The 21,988-nt window shown below is 43.3% G+C and overlaps 1 protein-coding gene across 4 annotated transcripts in view; it reads right to left on the bottom strand.

Annotated features, from left to right (window-relative positions):
- The window catches only part of LOC137376248 (ras and Rab interactor 2-like), a 182,336-nt gene that overhangs the window by 67,648 nt on the left and 92,700 nt on the right, over nucleotides 1-21,988 (bottom strand). For 2 of the 4 annotated variants that reach the window (XM_068044414.1, XM_068044416.1), the window contains one exon: nucleotides 11,064-11,119. The gene's annotated coding sequence lies outside the window, so the exon portion shown is untranslated. Of the gene's footprint in view, nucleotides 1-11,063; nucleotides 11,120-11,772; nucleotides 11,812-12,223; nucleotides 12,271-21,988 lie in introns of those variants that run through there. The other 2 variants (XM_068044415.1, XM_068044417.1) reach the window with 2 other exon arrangements.

Genomic DNA, 21,988 nt, shown 5'->3' on the forward strand with positions numbered 1-21,988 from the left:
GGAAGTCTCACCATCTGTAATAGACAGCAACAGCACCTAACAATAAGGTGGCCTCCAATTGGCTAGAAGCCAGGTCCAGCTCCAAATGCTGTTCCTTCGTTCAAGAGAGTTCTACAATTCCTAACATTGACATCGTTGAGACCAATATTTGACAATTTTCTAACATCAAGTTCCTTGTGACATGATCATTTATCCCCTTCGATGGAAGTGTGATGTGGCTGGACACAGTATACCATTGGTTAGGATCATTCCATTTCAATGTGAAATATTATAAGGGATTTCAAAATGAAATATTAGAAGTTAGCACTGCTGGAGGGGCTCAATTCTTTGGCAAGCACTATTATCAGTGGTAAAAAGAGGTATTCAGAAAGTCACAGAACATCATTCTAAAACAACCCCCAGAGCACTTCCACACATTAGACCTTAGAACTGTCCACCCTCATATTAAAACAAACTCTAAGACAAACACGATACAAATACTAGTTTCTAAAAATGGCACTTAGTAAGCCCATTTGCACTCATTCTCAACTCAAAAGGCCTTCAGGGTAATGGATTAGCATAGCTTTAAAAATATTTACCAAATCATGGGAAATAAACATTTTAAACTGCCACTGTATCAATTAACAAAATAGTATTTACAACATTCCTCACGACATGAAAGGGAGTCTAATTGTCAAACTCTAAATAGAAACAATTACCATGTGACCATTATTTAAAATTTATCCCAAACTTTTCTTCAGTCCAAAGCTTTACTATCTTTAAGATAGATGTTGTTGTCAAAGCTTGTTTTTGTTTAAATTTTGATCTATTTAAAGGTTGATTCTGCTCAATGATTCCACTCACATTTTGAAGTTTGACAAGTATGACAGGGCTTGACTAATCCTTTTAAGGATTTTGAAAACTTGTTTTTAAGTGATCTTTTCTATCTCTCTTCTCGACTCTTCAGCTGAAGAGGCACCAATTCTTTTCCAGTTTCATCTTTAAAATTCAGTGTAATTAGGAAATACATCTTCTTTGGGCTCCTTATGTCGAGAGACAATGGGTAAGCGCCTGGAGGTGGTCAGTGGTTTGTGGAGCAGCACCTGGAGTAGCTATAAAGGCCAATTCTAGAGTGACAGGCTCTTCCACAGGTGCTGCAGAAAAATTTGTTTGTCAGGGCTGTTTCACAGTTGGCTCTCTCCTTGCGCTTCTGTCTTTTTTCCTGCCAACTGTTAAGTCTCTTTGACTCGCCACATTTTAGCCCCGCCTTTATGGCTGCCCGCCAGTTCTGGCGATCGCTGGCAACTGACTCCCACGACTTGTGATCAATGTCACAGGACTTCATGTCGCGTTTGCAGACGTCTTTAAAACGGAGACATGGATGGCCGGTGGGTCTGATACCAGTGGCGAGCTCGCTGTACAATGTGTCTTTGGGATCCTGCCATCTTCCATGCGGCTCACATGGCCAAGCCATCTCAAGCGCCGCTGACTCAGTAGCGTGTATAAGCTGGGGATTTTGGCCGCCTTGAGGACTTCTGTGTTGGAGATACGGTCCTGCCACCTGATGCCAAGTATTCTCCGGAGACAGCGAAGATGGAATGAGTTGAGACGTCGCTCTTGGCTGACCTACGTTGTCCAGGCCTCGTTGCCATAGAGCAAGGTACTGAGGACACAGGCTTGATACACTCGGACTTTTGTGTTCCGTGTCAGTGTACCATTTTCCCACACTCTCTTGGCCAGTCTGGACATAGCAGTGGAAGCCTTTCCCATGCGCTTGTTGATTTCTGCATCTAGAGACAGGTTACTGGTGATAGTTGAGCCTAGGTAGGTGAATTCTTGAACCACTTCCAGAGCGTGGTCGCCGATATTGATGGATGGAGCATTTCTGACGTCCTGTCCCATGATGTTCGTTTTCTTGAGGCTGATGGTTAGGCCAAATTCATTGCAGGCAGCCGCAAACCTGTCGATGAGACTCTGCAGACACTCCTCAGTGTGAGATGTTAAAGCAGCATCATCAGCAAAGAGGAGTTCCCTGATGAGGACTTTCTGTACTTTGGTCTTCGCTCTCAGACAGGCAAGGTTGAACAACCTGCCCCCTGATCTTGTGTGGAGGAAAATTCCTTCTTCTGAAGACTTGAACGCATGTGAGAGCAGCAGGGAGAAGAAAATCCCAAACAGTGTAGGTGCGAGAACACAGCCCTGTTTCTCGCCACTCAGGATCAGAAAGGGGTCTGATGAGGTGCCGCTATGCTGAATTGTGCCTTTCATATTGTCATGGAATGAGGTGATGATACTTAGTAGCTTTGGTGGACATCCAATCTTTTCTAGTAGTCTGAAGAGACCACGTCTGCTGACGAGGTCAAAGGCTTTGGTGAGATCAATGAAAGCAATGTAGAGGGGCATCTGTTGTTCGCAGCATTTCTCCTGTATCTGACGAATGGAGAACAGCATGTCAATGGTCGATCTCTCTGCACGAAAGCCACACTGTGCCTCAGGGTAGACGTGCTCGGCCAGCTTCTGGAGCCTATTTAAAGCGACTCGAGCAAAGACTTTCCCCACTATGCTGAGCAGGGAGATTCCACGGTAGTTGTTGCAGTCACAGCGGTCACCTTTGTTTTTATAGAGAGTGATGATATTGGCATGTCCTGAGGTACTGCTCCCTCGTCCCAGCACATAACGGTCCTATTATCAGCAATGTGACTTGTGGAGCTGGGTGGATAGGGGAATGGTCACACTTTTCTTTCACTTTTGGGCTTGGATTTGCTTCTGTCCCAAGTTGAAAGCGTCCTCTTGCTTCCATCTGGAACAAGTTTGGAGATCTCAACTCAAATCCTAGTGAGCACACCACTCAGACCCTTCCAAGAATAGCTGGTGCCAAAAGTGAAAACATTCTGACAGATGCTTTTGAATGCTCTGCTGAGGATGGGAAGAAAGGCACATTTTTGGAGCACAATTTTGATGGGAATGCTGAGCCTGTAGTTCCACCAGGCATAGACTCATTTATGTTACTTGGGAACATGCCAGGAATTCCCAGTCCAGTGCAGTGCAGAAAGCACGAATGTAATGAGTCTCTACCTCTTTTTCCTCTTCACTCTGCCGAATTTTCTAGGTGCAGCTAAGAGGAAAATCTACTCAGTTGTCTCGATATCCAGTAAAATAGTTACAGCAGTCACCCTTCAATCTAGAACTTTTGATAGATTGGAGCATCCAATGAAGAGCTGGATTCTTGAGCATATCTAGTTAGCTAATGAATAGGACATGATTTCCTTGGAAGATTCAAATATCAGGCCATGTTTTACAGGAACAGGAGTAGGCCATTCAGCCCCTCGAGCCTGTTCTGTCATTTAACTAGATCATGGCCTCTCTGTATCTTAACTCCATATACACACCTTAGGAACACAGTAGTGGGAGGCCATTTGGCCCTTAAAGCCTGTTCCATCATCCAATGACATCTTGACTCATTGATCTGAGACCGAACTCCATATTCCTGCCGGTCCAGATACTTCACTCCCTCTCTTGTGTTGGAGTTTTTCCAGCTTGCACTTGAGGTTAATGACTCTGAGCCAGAGATTCGAGATGGAGGCATCTACTGCAGTTTTAGTTTAGTTTAGAGATACAGCACTGAAACAGGCCCTTCGGCCCAACGAGTCTGTGCCGACCATCAACCACCCATTTATACTAATCCTACACTAATTCCATATTCTTACCACATCCCCACCTGTCCCTATATTTCCCTATCACCTACCTATACTAGGGGCAATTTATAATGGCCAATTTACCTATCAACCTGCAAGTCTTTGGCATGTGGGAGGAAACTGGAGCACCCGGAGGAAACCCACGCAGACACAGGGAGAACTAGCAAACTCCACACAGGCAGTACCCAGAATTGAACCCGGGTCGCTGGAGGTGTGAGGCTGCGGTGCTAACCACTGCGCCACTGTGCCGCCCACTTATGGTCACTTGGGACAGTCTTGCTGTCCACAAGCTCCCACACACTGCAGTCCAGCCACACAACCTGCTCTGCCAAATTTTAATATAGATTTACATCTACGTTTTGAATTATTGCAAGTTATTTATTTATACACACATTAACTTGCACTAACACATTGGACAAAATTTATGTATCTACTGCCTCAAGTTTATACAAACCAGTACCTCTTTCTCCCTCTGCATAGAATACCCACTCTCACCAAATTCTTGGTTCCATAACCTTTAATACCTTGTGTAGTGTTTATGCTGGTCAAGGATCTCGCACTTATCTTGTTTTGCTTGCCTGCAGTTATAAATTTTACTGTGAGGATTTGCAGTCGGTTGAAAATATCTTTTTAGAGCATTCTTTGCTGCATCATAATCACCATCGAGTCCAGTATCTGACTGTGTATCGAAGATATCGTCGACTTTTGGTCCAGCATAGTGTAGGAGTAATGCTCTCTTTCTTCAGGGTGTATTGATATTGAGTGCCACTATTAGGCGTTCAAACCTTGCTAGCCATTTACTCCAGCGTGAGCCTGGGTTTCTGTCAGTCTCTGTAGAGACGGACAATTGTTTCACACACATGATGATTGCTTTTGCTTAGATCTGGAATCATCGATGCAAGTCTTCTGTATGTTCCTGGATTGTCTGTGTGGTTTGCCTACTCGAAACCACTTTTTAAAAAATGGCTAGGGTGTTCAGGTTTGCACCCCTTTTAACAATTTATGGCTGCATCACGTTTATTTTCCTTATTTCTGTATACCTGCAAAAAGTTGTTTTCTCCCTGTTCCAGCTCTCTTTTTTCCCCTTGTGTTTGCTTTCTGTCCTTGGATCCTTTGTGCTTCATCTTTTCTTTTCTTTTATTTCTTTTTTTTCTCGTCATCAGAAAATGTACTGTTGTCTGTGTTCTTAAGTTTTCATTAAATAATAACCGCAGGCTTTATATTCGGATTCAACACAAACACTATTTATTGTCTTACTTATCTACATTGCATGATCTCTACACATTGCTCAGGTCCAGGTCTTTTCCTTGCTGGTGTGTGTGTGTGTTATGTCTGTAGACTATGTGTTCAGTGCACCTCTCAAAATGGTGACAATCATAAGGAGACATCAGTTGCATCAGTGGCTTGGTCTCACCACTACACTATACTACACCCTGGCCTAACAAAAATCAGTTTTGAATGTTTCAATTGACTTAGTCTCAACAGTTTTTTGGGGGACAGAATTCCAGGTTTCCACTACCCTTTGTGTGAATAAGTACTTCCTGACATTAAAGGCCTGCTTGGGTATAAAATGGAAACCCGACCCGGACCCAACCCAACCACAGTCAACCCGAACACAACCCAGGCCAGAGTCCTTTAATTTTTTTTTTCACATCCGACCCAAATATCGCAATAAGTTTAATGATATCAAACATGTTATTGTGCTCTACCTTGTCCAAATGGTAATACTTGTGATCCTGTTCATCCGTTCCGGCAGCAGGCTATTCCTGCAGATGGAGTTGTGGGGAATCATGGGTGAGCCTGATCCCATGGATTCCCAGGGGCAGCACTGTCCAGCCCGACCCGAACCCGAATGCTGGACTTGGAGTATAGACCCGACCCAACCCGACACACGTAGTCGGGTCTGGGTCGGGTAGCCAGGCTATACCTGACATTACCCCTGAAGACCTAGCTCAAATTTTAAGGTTATGCCACTTCGTTCTGGTTTCCCTCACCAGAGGAACTATTTTCTCTCTTACCACCCGATCCAATCCTTAAATCATTTTGAACACCTCATGCACAGACGACCATCAGGAAAGTTCTCTCATTCAGTTCTGATCCATGGACATCTGACCACAAACCTTTGTTCATATTGGGGTACGCGTCACATTAATGCCGCTGGCTCCTGACGTACAACTTGTAGTCACCCTAAAGTAAGCTTGTTGGATTTGCCAAGACAAAACCACCAAAAAGGCCCCTCAAAATCCAAATCCAGCAAGTTCACTTTGAGGGCATCGATGGTTACACAAAGCCCTCACATTAAGAACCAAGAGGGCTGGCACTGCACTTCATGCAATATATAAAAAGCTTCCAGTATGCTGAAGTTAAAATGCAGAGTTGGCCACTATTTGTTCAATGAACGTTGCTGAACTTTGCATTTTTTATTTATTCATTCATGGGATGTGGGCATCGCTGGCTAGGCCAGCATTTATTGCCCATCCCTATTTGTCCTTGAGTAGGTGGTGGTGAGCTGCCTTCTTGAACTGCTGCAGTCCATGTGGAGTATGTACACCCACAGTGCTGTTAGGAAGTGAGTTCCAGGATTTTGACCCAGCGACAGTGAAGGAATGGCGATATAGATCCAAGTCAGATGATGTGTAGCTTGGAGGGGAATTTGCAGGTGGTGGTGTCCCCAAGCATTTGCTGCCCTTGTCCTTCTAGGTGGTAGAGGTCATGGGTTTGGAAGGTGCTGTTGAAGGAGCCTTGGTGCATTGCTGCAGTGCATCTTGTAGATGATACATACTGCTGCCACTGTGTGTCGGTGGTGGAGAGAGTGAATGTTTGTGGATGGGGTGGCAATCAAGCGGGTTGCTTTGTCCTGGATGGTGTCGAGCTTCTTGAGTGTTGTTGGAGCTGCACCCATCCAGGCAAGTGAAGAATATTCCATCACACTCCTGACTTGTGCCTTGTAGATGGTGGACAGGCTTTAGGAGTCAGGAGGTGAGTTACTCGCCGCAGGATTCCTAACCTCTGACCTGCTCTTGTAGTCACGGTATTTATATGGCTACTCCAGTTCAGTTTCTGGTCAACGGTAACCCCCAGGATGTTGATAGTGAGGGATTCAACGATGGTAATGCCATTGAATGTCAAGGGGAGATGGTTACTTTCTCTCTTGTTGGAGAGAGTCATTGCCTGCCACTTGTGAGGCGCGAATGTTACTTGCCACATATCAGCCCAAACCTGGATATTGTCCAGGTCTTTCTGCATTTCTACACGGACTGCTTCAGTATCTGAGGAGTCGCGAATGATGCTGAACATTGTGCAATCATCAGCGAACATCCCCATTTCTGACCTTGTGATTAAAGGAAGGTCATTGATGAAGCAGCTGAAGATGGTTGGGCCTAGGACACTACCCTGAAGAACTTGATTGACCTCCAACAACCACAACCATCTTCCTTTGTGCTAGGTATGACTGCAACCATTGGAGAGTTTCCCCCCTGATTCCCATTGACTTCAGTTTTGCTAGGGTTCCTTGATGCCATACTCGGTCAAATGCTGCCTTGATGTCAAGGGCAGTCACTCTCACCTCACCTCTGGAATTTAGCTCTTTTGTCCATGTTTGAACCACGGCTGTAATGAGGTCAGGAGCTGAGTGGCCATGGCGGAACCCAAACTGATCGTCATTGAGCAGGTTATCGCTAAGCAAGTGCTGCTTGACAGCACTGTCGACAACACCTTCGATCACTTTACTGATGACTGAGAGTAGACTGATGGGGTGGTAATTGGCCGGGTTGGACTTGTCCTGTTTTTTGTGTACAGGACATACCTGGGCAATTTTCGACATTGCCGGTAGATGCCAGTGTTGTAGCTGTACTGGAACAGCTTGGCTAGGGGTGCGGCAAGTTCTGGAGCACAGGTCTTCAGTACTATTGCCGGAATATTGTCAGGGTCCATAGCCTTTTCAGTATCCAGTGCCTTCAGTCATTTCTTAATATCACATGGAGTGAATCAAATTGGCTATAGTCTGGCATCTGTGATGCTGGGGACTTCAGAAGGAGGCCAAGATGGATCGCCCACCTGGCTGGAGATTGTTGCAAATGCTTCAGCCTGATCTTTTGCACTGATGTGCTGGGCTCCCCCATCATTGAGGATGGGGATATTTGTGGAGCCACCTCCTCCAGTTAGTTGCTTAATTGTCCACCACCATTCATGACTGGATGTGGCAGGACTGCAGAGCTTAGATGGTTGGTCTCCCGGTTTGATGGTAATGGTAGTGTGGGGGATATGCCGGGCCATGAGTTTACAGATTGTGGTTGAGTACAATTCTGCTGCTGCTGATGGCCCAGCACCTCATGGATGCCCAGTTTTGCATTGTTAGATTTGATTGAAATCTATCCCATTTAGCACGGTGGTCGTGCCACAATGGAGGGTATCCTAAATGTGAAGGCGGGACTTCGTCTCCACAAGGACTATCAATACGGTCATGGACTCTATATAATGTTTGGCACTGCTGCACCTTTCCCCCAAACCACTTCTCTTTCTGGCTTGTGGACAACCAAAGTGGTCTTTTCACACACAGTTTTAATAATTCCTCCTTTTATGTAAACATTAGGGGCTGGATGATTACCGGGGGCTTTGGGACCCCAATGTCGTGACAAAATGCAGATCTGAAGCCCCGACTTGCCAGCAGCGGGACCGGCTTGGTGATTTTACTGCCTCCTAATTGGCAGCCTGTGGGCAGGCTCCTGATGCTGCTGGCCCAGAGGGCCGACAGTGCTGAAGCCTCAGCAGTGCCACTGGGAGAGCTGGGCACTGCAGAGGCACCTCAAGATGGAGGCGCCCTCATAGAGGCGAGTACAAATTAAAATTCAGGGTGGCTGAGGGGGAAGGCCCCGTTAATTGAGGGGAAAACCCTCGGGGGGGAGATAGTTGGGGTTGTGGGGGTTGCCTTTCCTGCCCAAGGCCCCCTCTGTGAGCCATGGAGCCTCAGTCTTCAACAGTCCCCAAGAAGCTGGCAGCCTTCCCACATGGCTGTTGGCAAAATGCCAGTGGCAGCCTGTAAATTAACCCTCAATAGGGCCTCAAATAATGCAAATCAGCTGCCTGCCTCCACGGAGCTGGGAAACTTCCCCGATGCTGCTCCCTGCTATTTTACCAGCGGGAACCTCCACTACACCCTCCCACCCCAGCCCACCTCCATTCCTGCCATCTGGGGGCCGATCAAATTCTGCCCTTGGATTCATAGACCTTGATTTTAACCTCCCACGGACCTCCCCCCCACTACCAATGGCAGGAGGGGACCGGGGTTAAAATAACAGGATTAAGCAACCTGATCCTATTCCCGTCCATATAAACCTTTAGAAAAGCAAATCAGGTACTCGATGAAACTCTCACAAAAGGCAGGCAGAGGCCGAATTAACATTCAAAAGTCATGGCTCGATTACATCATTGGTGCCACAACTTAAATGAAGCTGTAGATCAAGGTGAGGACCACGTTGTTGACTGCCCGGCAGAAGAGATGAAGCAGAGACTGTCGACTGCCTAAAGTAAGTCACAGCTCCTTTTAGCACTTCCAGTGGACCAGAATGACCAGATGTCACCCCAGGGCCTCACAAGTAAGATTTTGGCATACCTCCGGCCAACCAAAACCGATTGCGGCCCCAAATTTTGCTTCCATTGGATGCAGCCCTGAGTGCAGCCAGGAGCCACCCCACCCCACCCCCACTGCTTGCCAGCCACAGTCCCCACAGGGGAACTGTAGCTTCCTGCCGATACATATCCCTCCTGCACGCCAGACAGGCAAGTCAATTTGTCAGTAATATAAATGCAAGATCTGAAATAAAAACAGAAAGTGCTGGAAATACTCAGCAGATCAGGCAGCATCTGTAGAGAGAGAAGCAGAGTTGACGTTTCAGGTGAGTGACCTTTCATCATTCAGACCTGAAACGTTAACTCTGCTTCTCAGTCAATTTGTCAGGCTGTTGGGTGGGAGTTTGCCTGCAATTAATCAAATGAGGTCCTGTTAAGATTGACAGGACCTTCATGTTCCCTGGACCTCGCAGGAATCATCTTCACCCATTATCAGGCTCCCCATTGCCCTGTGTTAGTTTTTCATCAACTGGCTTGTCTTGGGAACAATCCATTTTAGAACTCAGATTTCTGTGCACAGACATCTTGCCATATTGAGATAACTATAACTTGAGAGTTGCAGTAGGAATATAAATCTCTTTTGGATACACTGGGATAGATTTAGTTTATACCTGTAAAAATGTGTTAAGTAGTATTTATTTGCTATTAAAGTAGAGAAATTGAGCCATTTGTTTGCAACTAAGAAATTGGCACCGGAATAAAAAGAGACAAACTTAAGATGTAATGTGCATTTCCCATCCAATAGCTTAATTTAAATACATGCCCGTAATACTTGGAATGTCTTAAATGATTTGAAATGTGTCATAGATTTTGCAGTTATGTGCCAGGGCCTGCAGCATTTTTGAGTTGAAGAACCCAAAACACGGCAGTAGTGTAAGAATGCTTGAACTAAATTCACTTATTACAAAATGTAGTAATGCTTCCAGCTGACAGTCAGAACAGCTGGATGGTCGATTGTTGCTCTTTGCAACTATACCCATGTTTTTTTTTTCAAAAACACACGACAATCATCATTTAGGCAAGCAGCATATTAACTTGGGACAGATAGCAACAGGTTCTCCACATCACCCTTCCCCTGTCTAGAAACTATTGTTGCAGCTCGTCTCCCTAAGGATTCTCAGCCAAAAGTCTAGAGCCTAGAAATTACTGTGTACTAAAAGCATATGAATAATTAACATGCTCATGTGACATATTTCAGGTTACTATTTTAATGAAGCCACTAACTTGTTTAAAACAGGTCGGTTCATGCCTCTTAAAATCGGCACTGTCTTAAGTGTCAGTGCATTAATATTGCCAATTTTAGGCTTATACCATTAAGTGTTGCAGCAGCAATCCTGCGTCAAAAAACTCAAAATACTAGCACATCTTTGATACAGGTTACTACTGAATAAAGTTCATTTATTTGCAGGTGCTGTATTCATTTGAAAGTACAGATGAGCAACATTGGTTTCTGTTGGAGTATACTAACCTATGTTGGTGCTAGTTAAGGGTTAAATGCAATGAAGTTCAGTTTATCCATTTTTACATAGAATTTACAGCATAGAAACAGGTGATTTGACCCAACTGGTCTCTACTGGTGTTCATGCTCCACCGGAGCCTCCTCTCACCTTAATGCATCTCACCCTATCAATTAATCCTCGATTCCTTTATCGCTCAGGCGCTTAGCAATTATGAACATACTTTTATGTGGAAGGGGCACAGAAATGATGTACATTGTATTTCTGTATAACAGGATATAAACCAACAGAACACTGCACCTACCTGTAATGACTTTTCTTTCACAGGAGATAGCTACACCATTGGCAGTCAGTGTGTCACTAAGATTTTTAAAAAAAAGGTAATGGTTAGAAAATAAAACAAAAATAGAAAACAATTCCAAAATATGTCAACCAACAGTCAAAACACTGATTATAACGAATTCGACATTTGATCATAAAATATAAAGCAATAACAAACTGCAAGTCATTTTTCCCAAATGAAAACATGCAGTCTGGTTCAAAATGCAGACGGCATATTACACACTATCCTGGACGACACCGAAGTGCTGGGAAAACTTAAAGTAATCCAAAAGAGAGCTAAAAGAGAGCATGCAGTGAAATCTCTCAATAGTGCTTCACTTACGTACAGCTTGCAAAATAGCCCAACATAAATATGATTTATTACATGCTCCAAGTTGTATCGATTTTGTAACCTTTAACTCCACCTCTCAATGAATGCCCTGTTGAATCTCAGCCTCAGCTTATCCAGTACAAACAGTACAAACAATACTAAAGCTATTATTTACCTGTGAACAGAATTACACACAACTTTTATTCATTGGTGTCGCACTTATGAAAACATGTGCAGTGTGCAAATTAATTTTGGGACTTTAACTACGATGTTTACAGTAAGCCCAAGAAGTTAGAACAGGTAATACTAGCCAAAGTAGCAACAGACTCTGACTAGCATGACAATAAGAACAGCAACTTACATTTATATAGAGCCTTTAGCATGTAAAATGTCTCAAGGTGTTCCACAGGAGATATGACAAAACTTTAAGGGAAATAGCAGTTACAATTTTCTTTGCTTTTCATTATTTAACCACAGCTGTTAGGTCCAGGAAGTTCAACATATCCCTTAGCACAGTTGTCTCTCCTTGCAATATCACATCTTGTTTAAAACAAACTGAAAAATACATTTGTTGAATAATATTTTCATATAATATTTTCCGTGTTTTATTACTGACTACAAATTTACTACTAAATTTCGGATGAAGTTACACAAAAAGATAAACTCTACATGTGCAAGTAATATACTACTTTGAATGTTTAACTCTCATCATCGGAAGGCTGACTAACCTCAGTCAATCTCTTATGAATAGCAGCTAAACAAAACACTAACAGTGGACTAATTAGAAGAGCCAGTGCTCCAAACGCACTTACCTAAAGCAGCTCAGGATAATTTTTAGACACGACACAAGAAGTGCAACACCAAGCACAGACTTTTACAGAAACAAAGCAAAGTAGCGCCCTTTTTCCTGTGGGCTGCTGTCCAGGTTCTCATAGCAAGCCTCTCGCTGGGCAAGCCAATAGAAAGAAAATTACTTCTGCAGAGATCATTTGTAATGAGGTCATTTAAAGGAAAGTTGGGTCTACTATCAAACAACTTTGTCCTTTGCCAACTCACTTCTGTTTGGGATCCAACCAAATGTTAGTTATTTTGAGGCTGCTGGTTAATGGCTCACTTGAGAATTCTAGCACTGTGGAAATAGGTTCTGCAACATGCTTACCCAGCTTCTTTCAGAAGTATATGTTTAACCCCTTTTACCATCCTATTTTTTCCCATAACAAAGTTGGTAAGATGGTACAGTACTCTAGATACTGCAAGTCTGTAATTGCCACAACAATTGACGGGCTCAAGGAGAAATATGGCTTGCTCCTGCTCCTATTTCTTATGCTATTACACTTGTTTTTACTATTGTTGATTAAGCAATGGCATGACATGAGGCATGTTGTTGCAGAATATTGAGTTGCAAAGAGTGATGGGACCCAGCTTCATTCCATTGCCTTGTTGGGTTCTCAATTTCAGCTATGCTACTGTGGGGAAGTACAGAAAAGAAGCTGAGGCATAAAAAACAGAGGAAACATTTTCTCTAGTTATCCTCACATGGGGCCTCCAAGTGGCTGGTTCAATTGAGTTTTAGAAGAGCCCTGGGCACCAGGCCCTCACACTTCTTGATGGACAACAGTTGCCACCGGCCAAGGAAGAATATTGAGGAATTAATCTTCAATGCAAAATTCCATAGCATAGACTTTAAGCTGGATGTACTTGTGAAGAGGTTCAACAATCCATTAGAATGAGTACCAATTATTGACATTTTCAAGGTGCTATTTTTCAGTAAAACATAAGATGAGATATAAATGTCAAATGAAAGTAAAAAGTAACTCTTGATAAGGTTTGGACCATTTCTTTTTAATCAGGTTCATGCAAGAGCCAAATTTCAAAATAACGAATACTTGACTGTCTTAAGGCACAGTCTAGTCACATTTATAGTCTTGGGAAGACCAGTTGATTAGAAAATTGCCCTTTTATATGTATTTTTTTTTTAAAACAAAAGTCAAGGCAGATAGGATGAAAGCTCTCTTGTATAAGCAGTAAGGGGTCCCAGTGAGAATGAGTACACAGCATAGATTGGTCATGCAAATTAACACTGACTCAGAAGGGTAGTAAGAATACATGGAATTGGGAAAGGGAATGTCATACCACTGGAAGAAGGTTATGCAAACCAGGAAAGTCTCAAGTTTGGCCCCTGGTCTGTGTTAATTGATTTCAGCAACGGCAGTGGTATGAACACTGCAATTGGTCTCAGTGTCCCTGGGTTAGGGAAGGTGGGGGTGGGAAAGAGGGGTTAAATAATGGGCAAAATTCCAATTCCTGACCACTATCCATCAATCCCTGCTGGCAGTCCATACTTGGGTGTAAGGTGACAATAGGGTGAAGGTGGATTGTGATGCTCTCGACAGATTAAACAGCCTGCAGACTCTCATTGTCACAGATCAAAATGAATAAATAATGGTCACTTCTATCAAGTTACTGGATGGCACCTAACATCCATGGAGTTACAACCTAAAGAACTGATGCTTTCAAAAGAGGGTAGAAAGCTGGCAACAACAAAAACACAAACAAGGATGTCTGTACAGGAACTCTCTCTAAATATTCCATTCCACACGCATTTATAGGCATGCCAGGTGAAGAAATAAACAAACGAATTGTGACTCTTCATTATCGTATTGAAGTGAGAAATTTTAATGCCTTTGTACTTTTCCTGTGAATCCCAGCCACCAGAGAACATTATTGAAATGTTGTGATTCAACAACATGTCCCAAAGTTATCCGAACAAGAAGCTAAATGTCATCATAACAATTTAGCATTTCTTTGGCTGAGCTGCTATTTATTGTTGAATAAAAGACCCCCTTAATAAACTTTCAAAAAAAGAGCAAACATAACTAAAAAGAGAAGTAGCTAGAGATTTTGGTGCTTTTTGCTTTAACCTGCTTGTCTACTCATTAAGAGAACAGGCTGGATCTGATGCATGTCCTTGCCTCTCAGTCAGAAGGTTGTGGGTTCATCACCCACTCCAGGACTTCAGCACATAAATCTAGGCTAAAAATCCAGTGCAATAGTGAGGGAGTACTGCAGTGACAGAGGTGCTGCCTTTTGGATGATACGCCAAACTGAGGCCTCGTCTGGTCACTCAGGTGGACGTAATGGAACCCATAGCACTATTCGAAGAGGAGCAGGGGAGTTATCCCCAGTGTCCTGGCCAATATTTATCCCTCAATCAACATCACAAAAACAGATTATCTGGTCATTATCACATTGCTGTTTGTGGGGGCTTGCTGTACACAAATTGGCTGCTGCATTTCCTACATTACAACAGTGACTACATTTCAAAAGTAATTCACTGGCTATAAAGTGCTTTGTGAGGTCCTCTGGTTGTGAAAAGCACTATATAAATGCAAGTATTTCTTCATATTACAATATTCAGTGTCTTTCAGTAATCATTTTGCTGAAAGTAATAAATTATCATAATTGGGGCAAATAAGTTTGAGAAATGAAAATAACAGCCAAAGCTCATTGTTCAAACTTAATGATGTCATGTACTTAATAAATGTTAAGGCAAGGTATGTCATGAGGTAGCAATAGGTTGACCCTAAGCTTGGGATTTAAACACCTGCAGATTTATGTAATGGGTGAATCATTCAAATCAATCTTTTGAGTGTTTGATGTTCCTTCCAGTATACAAGGCCTGGAAAATCCTATATGTAGAAACACAAAGAAGTTACAACATGAAGATAGTTCATTTGGCCCAACCAGCCTTTATCAGTGTTTATCTCCATGCGAGCAAAGAGATCCTAATCATAACTACCCACCATGTTCCCATATCCCTTCAGCCATTTTCCCTCATTCGCCTATCCTATCTAACCTTGAATGCTGACACAGTTTCTGCCTCAAGTACCAACCATGCAATTGAATTCCACATCCTCACAACTCTCTGCCTAATGAAATTTCTCTTTCTCTCTGTTCCAAATCTTTTATGTTCAATCTTGTATCTACATCCCCTTGTTCTAGACCCCTCAACTACTGGAAACAATTTACTCATTACCATGTCCCATCCTTTCATAATTTTGAACATTTTTATCACATCGCCCGTAATCTCCGCTAGCCTAAACGAGGAAAAACACAATTTTCCAAATCTCTCTTGTATTTACTCATACAGGCAGCAGAGTCTCAATATACCTCCTTTAGTGAGGAGCTTAATATCAAACATAGTACTGTAACTGAAGTTTTCTTAAAATTTTATAGAGGCTCATCATTTATATAGGCTTTGATGTTCTATAATTCTAGTTGTAAAACCTAGAATTCCAATAGCTTTTTATGGCCTTAACAACCTCAGGTGCTGCCTTTAATGTGTGAATCTGTACTCTCGAATGCTCTTCCACAGCTCCACGCTTACATATATTCAGAACATAAAACTGCTGCATTCGGTTTTTTTAAAAATCTATTGTCTCACACCTACTAACATTGAATTTCATCTGCCATTTTGTCTATCCATTCCCCCATCTTAATGATATCAATTTGCAGCTTCCGTTGGTCTGTGAAAGGACGTGGAGTTAATTCTATCATCTGAAAATGCTGACACCACTCACACTAGGCCTATACATCCAAATCAATGATATACAGAGTGAACAGAAATGAACACTGTAGGACACTACTAAATGCTTCCAACCACTCTGAACGCCCCTGAACCCCCCAACCACTAAAATTCTTGCTGTTTTATCTTCCCTTTTAATTGCTTTATCTGACACAAGGTAATGTTATCCTTCATAAAGATTAAGTTTTCCCTACCACGCATATTAAGCTAATCAGTTTCTAATTATTCGAATTGCTCAATTATCCATTTTAAAGATGGGTACTACAATGAACCCTCGCCAACATGCGAACCATAGGTCCAAATTCACCTGTTCCTATCAATTGTGCTATGCCTACTGTAGGCCCCCTTTCAAATTAGACATATACTGTATCTGAAAATATTACTTTCTGGAAAAAAAGAATCTTATTTGCCTTTGAATGAATCATTACGCTCTAGCAAGCCTGTTTGATAGCATTACAATCAGGTGAGAAAGAGGTCTAGGGTTCCCTTTCAGCCCTCACCTAGTCTTACTGTAACTGGGTTTTATTCTAAACACACTGTGTTTTCAGTTCCCCCCTTGGTGAATCCTTGTTTACCGTTTTCCAATTATAAGGCAAAGAAACCAGCACAAACAGACTTTCTTAGGTTTAAAGGAGAAAAGTTGAAATTTATTAAACTTGAACTCTAATTCAGTTGATGCCTACAGATACACGACATGCCCACGCTAGCATGCATACATGATACACACATGCAAATAGAGACAGAAAAGAGGAGAAGAATAAAGTGGAAAAATTTGAGGCAATATCTGAAGAGTTTCTGTTACGGTTCTTCGAGCTCACGGTAGAGTCCTTGTTTGTAGGTAGGTTTTGCTTTTCGTTGGGGCCCAGTATTCTTCTGAAACCTTGTTCGCTGTAAGAGATTTTCTCTTTTGGGGTTCATGCGCCTTCAGTGGATTCAGAGGCTTGTGAGAAAGAGATGGGAGCAGACAGGAGAGATCTTCTCAGTTCAGGAGCAAACAGACTTTCTCAGTTCAAACTGTTTGTACAGTTCAGAAAAACTCAGGTTGCCAAGCAGGTTAGTCATGTGAGTAACTGGTCTGGCTACGTCTTGGATTGTATCATCTCAGCAGTCTCTGGAATGCTCCTCTTACACACAATACCTGGTGAGCAAGGTCCACTATGGGTTGAATGGCTCAGGGAATGGTCCTTTGTCCTTCCAATCACCATCTGTTAATATGCAAATGTCTTTTCCAGCCACGGCTGACCTGTTTAATAAGTCTTTTTCACTCCAGTAACAGTTTAATATCAATGTTTATGACAAAATTAATGTGTCTCATTCTTGGCAGGTGGGGGCCTAGCATTACAAATAGATTTACCACACACTCAGTGAAATAATGGCAGAATTTTTCTGGGGTGTGAGAAGTCCCGCCACCTAGGCCGAAAGCAGGAGGCAGGACCCAGGGCCACATTTTTCCAGTGGTAATCAATTAAGTGGACAGCAGTGAATCAGATGGCTGGCAACTCAGCATGATTGGGCTGGCAGCAACACCGCTAGTGGTGGCCATTGTTGAGGCTGCAGCTGCAGAGTGAATGTGCTCAATGGCTGAGCAACCTTGAAATGGGGTAAGTGGTGTTGGGGGTAGCTGGAGCCTGGCTCTGGCAATTGTGGGGGAGGGGGGCGGGTGTCGCTGAGGGCAGGCAGCACTACTGTTGCCGCAAGGGCGGCCATTGCTGCCGGGGAGGCCTCTGTGGGTCATGGAGTACCCCTAAAGGAGGGGCCCCCTCTGGAGCCTGCTGGGAGGCTGCCAGGTATCACTGGGCAGTCTCCCCATGCGGCGGCTGGTCCCCTTAACCCAGGGAAAATGCCTGTGGAGACAGGAAGTGGCCTTTAATTCGTCACTCAAGTAGCTCAATTGGCCTCCCTGTAGGCAGCCAATTTACCAGCTTTACTGCTCCTGGCAAAACAGCATGGCTTTGGGAAGACGTTGGGTATCTTCCCCACCCCACAACACCTTCCCATGCCATTTTGCCAGCCTACCCGCCTCCCAGCCCATCCCCAAAAGGCTGGTAAAATTTAGCTCAATGTTTCGAATTTCCCTCCCTTTAAATACAGATCATGTCCAGAAAAGTAGAACCAGAGAACAAGGTATAACCTTGTCATGGTCTACATTAACCCACACCCAATTTTACTGAAGTATCGTACAAAGAGAATTTCAGTGATCAAATCTCTATGGAAGATTCATCATCAGACTTGTTGCTTCTACATTTTAGGAAGCCAACAGACGTTAGAAATTTAAAAAAAGCAAGTGTAAAGTTTCCAATGAATCACAGATCCGATTTTCCCTAGAAGGCAATAAGCGTAAAGCTCCCGACAAAACTGATGTGATGGGAATTCCCAAGGCTTATCTCATCGCTTATGCCCAGTGAGTTCCAAGCTCACACTGGGTTAGCTGGCAGGAATTTACTGTCAGCAATGGGCGGAACAGATCACACAACTGCTACTTTAAAAAGTTGCTTCATTGCCATAGGGAAGAAAATTGGAGATGGCTGGCCAACAATTCTGAGCGTTTGCATTTCCAGCCGCAGCTTTGGAGCTACCACAGCAGGACGTGAAGCAAAAGCAGGCTGCCATGTCGAAGATCCTGGGGGCACCTTCCCTGGGTCCTCAACAGGAGTTCACTGTGCACAAAACGACTGCTACGTTTGCCCGCACAACGGTCACAATACTTTTAGATAATTCTGAGAGAAGTTACATAGATTGGTATAGAATCTACAGCACAGAAACAGGCCAGTTTCGGTAATTATACTCCACACAAGCCTCCTCCCACTCTAATTATTTCTTTCTATCCGATCCCCATATTGCCTTAATCCCTTCTCCTTCATGTAACTGTGTCACTGCTATCTGCTTCAACCACTCCACGTGCCAGCAAGTTCTGCATTCTCATTATTCTGTGTGTAAAGAAATCCCTCTTAAATTCTTTATTTGATCTATTAGTGACTATCTCATATTTATGCCCCCTGTTCTGTGGAAATACCTTTTCCACATCCAACCTATTAAACTCCTTCATAATTTTGAACACTACTATCAGGTCTCCTCTTAGTCTTTTTGTTTCAAGAGAAATTTTTGCCAATAGTTGCAGCCTCCCAATACTGGCAATATCCTTGTCAATCTTTTCTACACTTTCTCCAGTCTATTACGCCATTTTTCTGGGGCTTTGGCGGCTCTTTCACAAAAGTTGTAGCAGACATGAGAGAACTCCTGTGGAAATTCATTCTCCTCAGTATGTAACCCCTTCATTGAGATAGTCCAGGTGCTGGCTAACGCCTTGGGATAAATGAAAGGTCATTGCTTAGATCACTTTCATGTTCATTCCAATACAGACTCAAAGCTCCTTATAAGGAGTTACTTCCTCTGTTTTACTGAAGGGAAACTGGATTTGCCTGAAGCTCGGAGTGCATTGCCTATCTTCCCCAATAAGCATAACTCAGATTGAAAGGAAAAGTTACACCCCCAACTATAAGATCTATATTCCAGATAATTTGCATGCATTTCAAACAGACGATAGTGCATACAGAAGAGCAGCAGCTGACTACGTAGAGATAGCTTAACAATATGTTTCAACTGACAAAACCACCACCTGTTATATAAAATACAGCAACTATTACATAAAGCAGATGTGTCAACCATTTACTAGGACCTCCACAAAGATGATAAAGACTCTCCATTATTCTGTAATTGAACGAAGAGGGACAGGGTGTGGTTTTCAGTCTCCTTTCAAGTTTGTCTGTGATATCTCTGATGTTTAAAAGGCTGTTGTGCTGCTTGTTGATAGTTTTGGTTGATATTATAGTTGTGGTGGTTATGTCCTTTTGATTGGGCTAAACATAGCTTTGTTGTTCCATTCGTTTGACTACATTTAATAGTTTCTGGCAGTGCCTCAATAGTAGCAGTTACAGACAGAATTGAGAGAGAACTGGAACCCCAGTTCTTTTTCCCTTTGCTGTCCATTATCAGCGTGTTTTGAAAAGAAAGATGTGTGTGTTTCTTAACTGCTTAAGTGTATGGCCAATTTGAATAACCAGCAGCACGCTTTTCATGGGTTTAAATAGAGGATTATTTTTACAAAGTGACTCCTGACAACGCAGAGCATGCGCAGAGCAATCGTGGACGTCATCAGTGCGTGCGAACATTTGCCAGCTTGGCAGTATGGATACGCGCATAACGTCGCCACGCAACGACGTCACCCCTCGTGGCCCGTCTTGCTTCTTGGGGCAGCGCGGCAGGGAACTATCGAACGTGGGAGCAAATGGCCGAGATGAGGCAAGCAGCGCTGTCTGGAGCGAGTGGGTGGGGGGTGTGAGGAGCGGGGAGCAAGCGGCCAGATGCGGGGAAGAGCGGTGAGGCAAGGGCAAGTGGCTAAGATAAGGCAGCATGCAGCGTGCGACGAGAAGACGAGCGCATGAGGGAACGGCAAAGAAGAGTGCAATGGCAGGAGGGAGCAGGGGGTGGGATGGAGGCGGCGATGGCAGCCATTGAGGGGATTTTTGTGTTGAATTTGTTTTTTGTGATAAATTGAGCAGCGCCATCTTTACTACTGGCAGCTGCCTGAGATGTCGCAGACACTGACATTCCAGTGGAAGAGGCTGCATTTGCACATGTGCCAGTACTGCGCCACCTAGTGGTTCCATTGTCAACAAACACAGCCTTATTTTCATTCACACATTCACCCTGAAAATGTAATGGTACGTCACTCACCACACACATACCCACACATACATATACACAAACGAGAAAGAAAGCCGTTAAAAGGATAGTGCATTTTTTTTTTTTACAAATTACAAGCAAAAGGAATAGTTCATAAATCACGCAATTTAGCTCGTCTTGGGGTAGAAGTGTTGTGGGCCTGAAGAAGGCGTTTTCACTCCTGAAATGTAGTTAGGTGGATTTGATGGCCGGAATTGTAGATTGAAGTCATTGCAGGATTCTCTTGAAGACATTGGTTTTCAGCAGGTCACAAAGTTAGTTGCTTGCAGACTTATTAGGAGGTTGGTTTTCTGGACTGGTGGACTTGAAAAGGAACAGTTTCAGAGACTTTAAGATGTTACAGTCTTCAGTTCTTTTAAGGCACGATGGTACTGCTGGGTCTGCTTTCTGCTTTTTCTGCAGTCTGTATTTTCAAAAGGAGACCAAAATGGCTGCCCCATCATATGCCTTCTCACTGTTCCCTTTCCAAATATGGTGGGCATCTAGGTTGATTAGCCTCATCCTGTTTATTGTTCTAATACATTCATCCTGAGGAGGGTTAAGACAATCACCTTGTGTGTTTCAGGAGAAAACCATTCAATTAAGGAAAGTCTCCCTATGGTTTCAGGATGGGCGTAGATGACACCTCTTAGTCTGGGAGGTATTCTTTTGCCCTTTCAGACGGTGAGTCAGTTCTTGAATACACAGGCCGAAAGTCAGCCAACCTTTCATGGCCATCTTTACAGCCCATGTCCACTTTGGTTCATTTAAAACAAAAGGGAAATTAATTTCCAGAAGATGCTATGCTAAATATAGTCTATATTTAAAATTATGAATAGGACATGCCTGTACTGGGCATGACAGTAGGAAGTTGCAATTTTATTTGACTGGTTTTTCCCCCTTGTTTGTGTGCAAATTAAATCCCTAAAACATCAAAAAAAAACTTTTGGATTGGATGGTCATAGTAAATCAGGCTTACTACACTCCAGAGGCAAAGGTGCTTTTAATTCCTCTTACTTTGGGAGAGACGATCTAAATGTTAACAGTTATGAGGAAGCCTGCTCATTGCTAAAAAGGCATGTTCCCACTTAGTTTTCCTTTCTCCAATAAAAATACTTTCAATTCTGTAAGCCCATGGGGACAAAATTGGTCTGCTGCAGTAGCGCAAAAGGGGCTCATAGCGGGTCGACTTTCTATTAAATAATATACCTAGTCCTATGGTAACGAGCTGGTAATATGGCAGGGGACGGTGTCAGGAGGGGAGCCCGAC

This window comes from Heterodontus francisci, chromosome 13, assembly GCF_036365525.1.
Source record: "Heterodontus francisci isolate sHetFra1 chromosome 13, sHetFra1.hap1, whole genome shotgun sequence".
NCBI classification, from domain to species: domain Eukaryota; kingdom Metazoa; phylum Chordata; class Chondrichthyes; order Heterodontiformes; family Heterodontidae; genus Heterodontus; species Heterodontus francisci.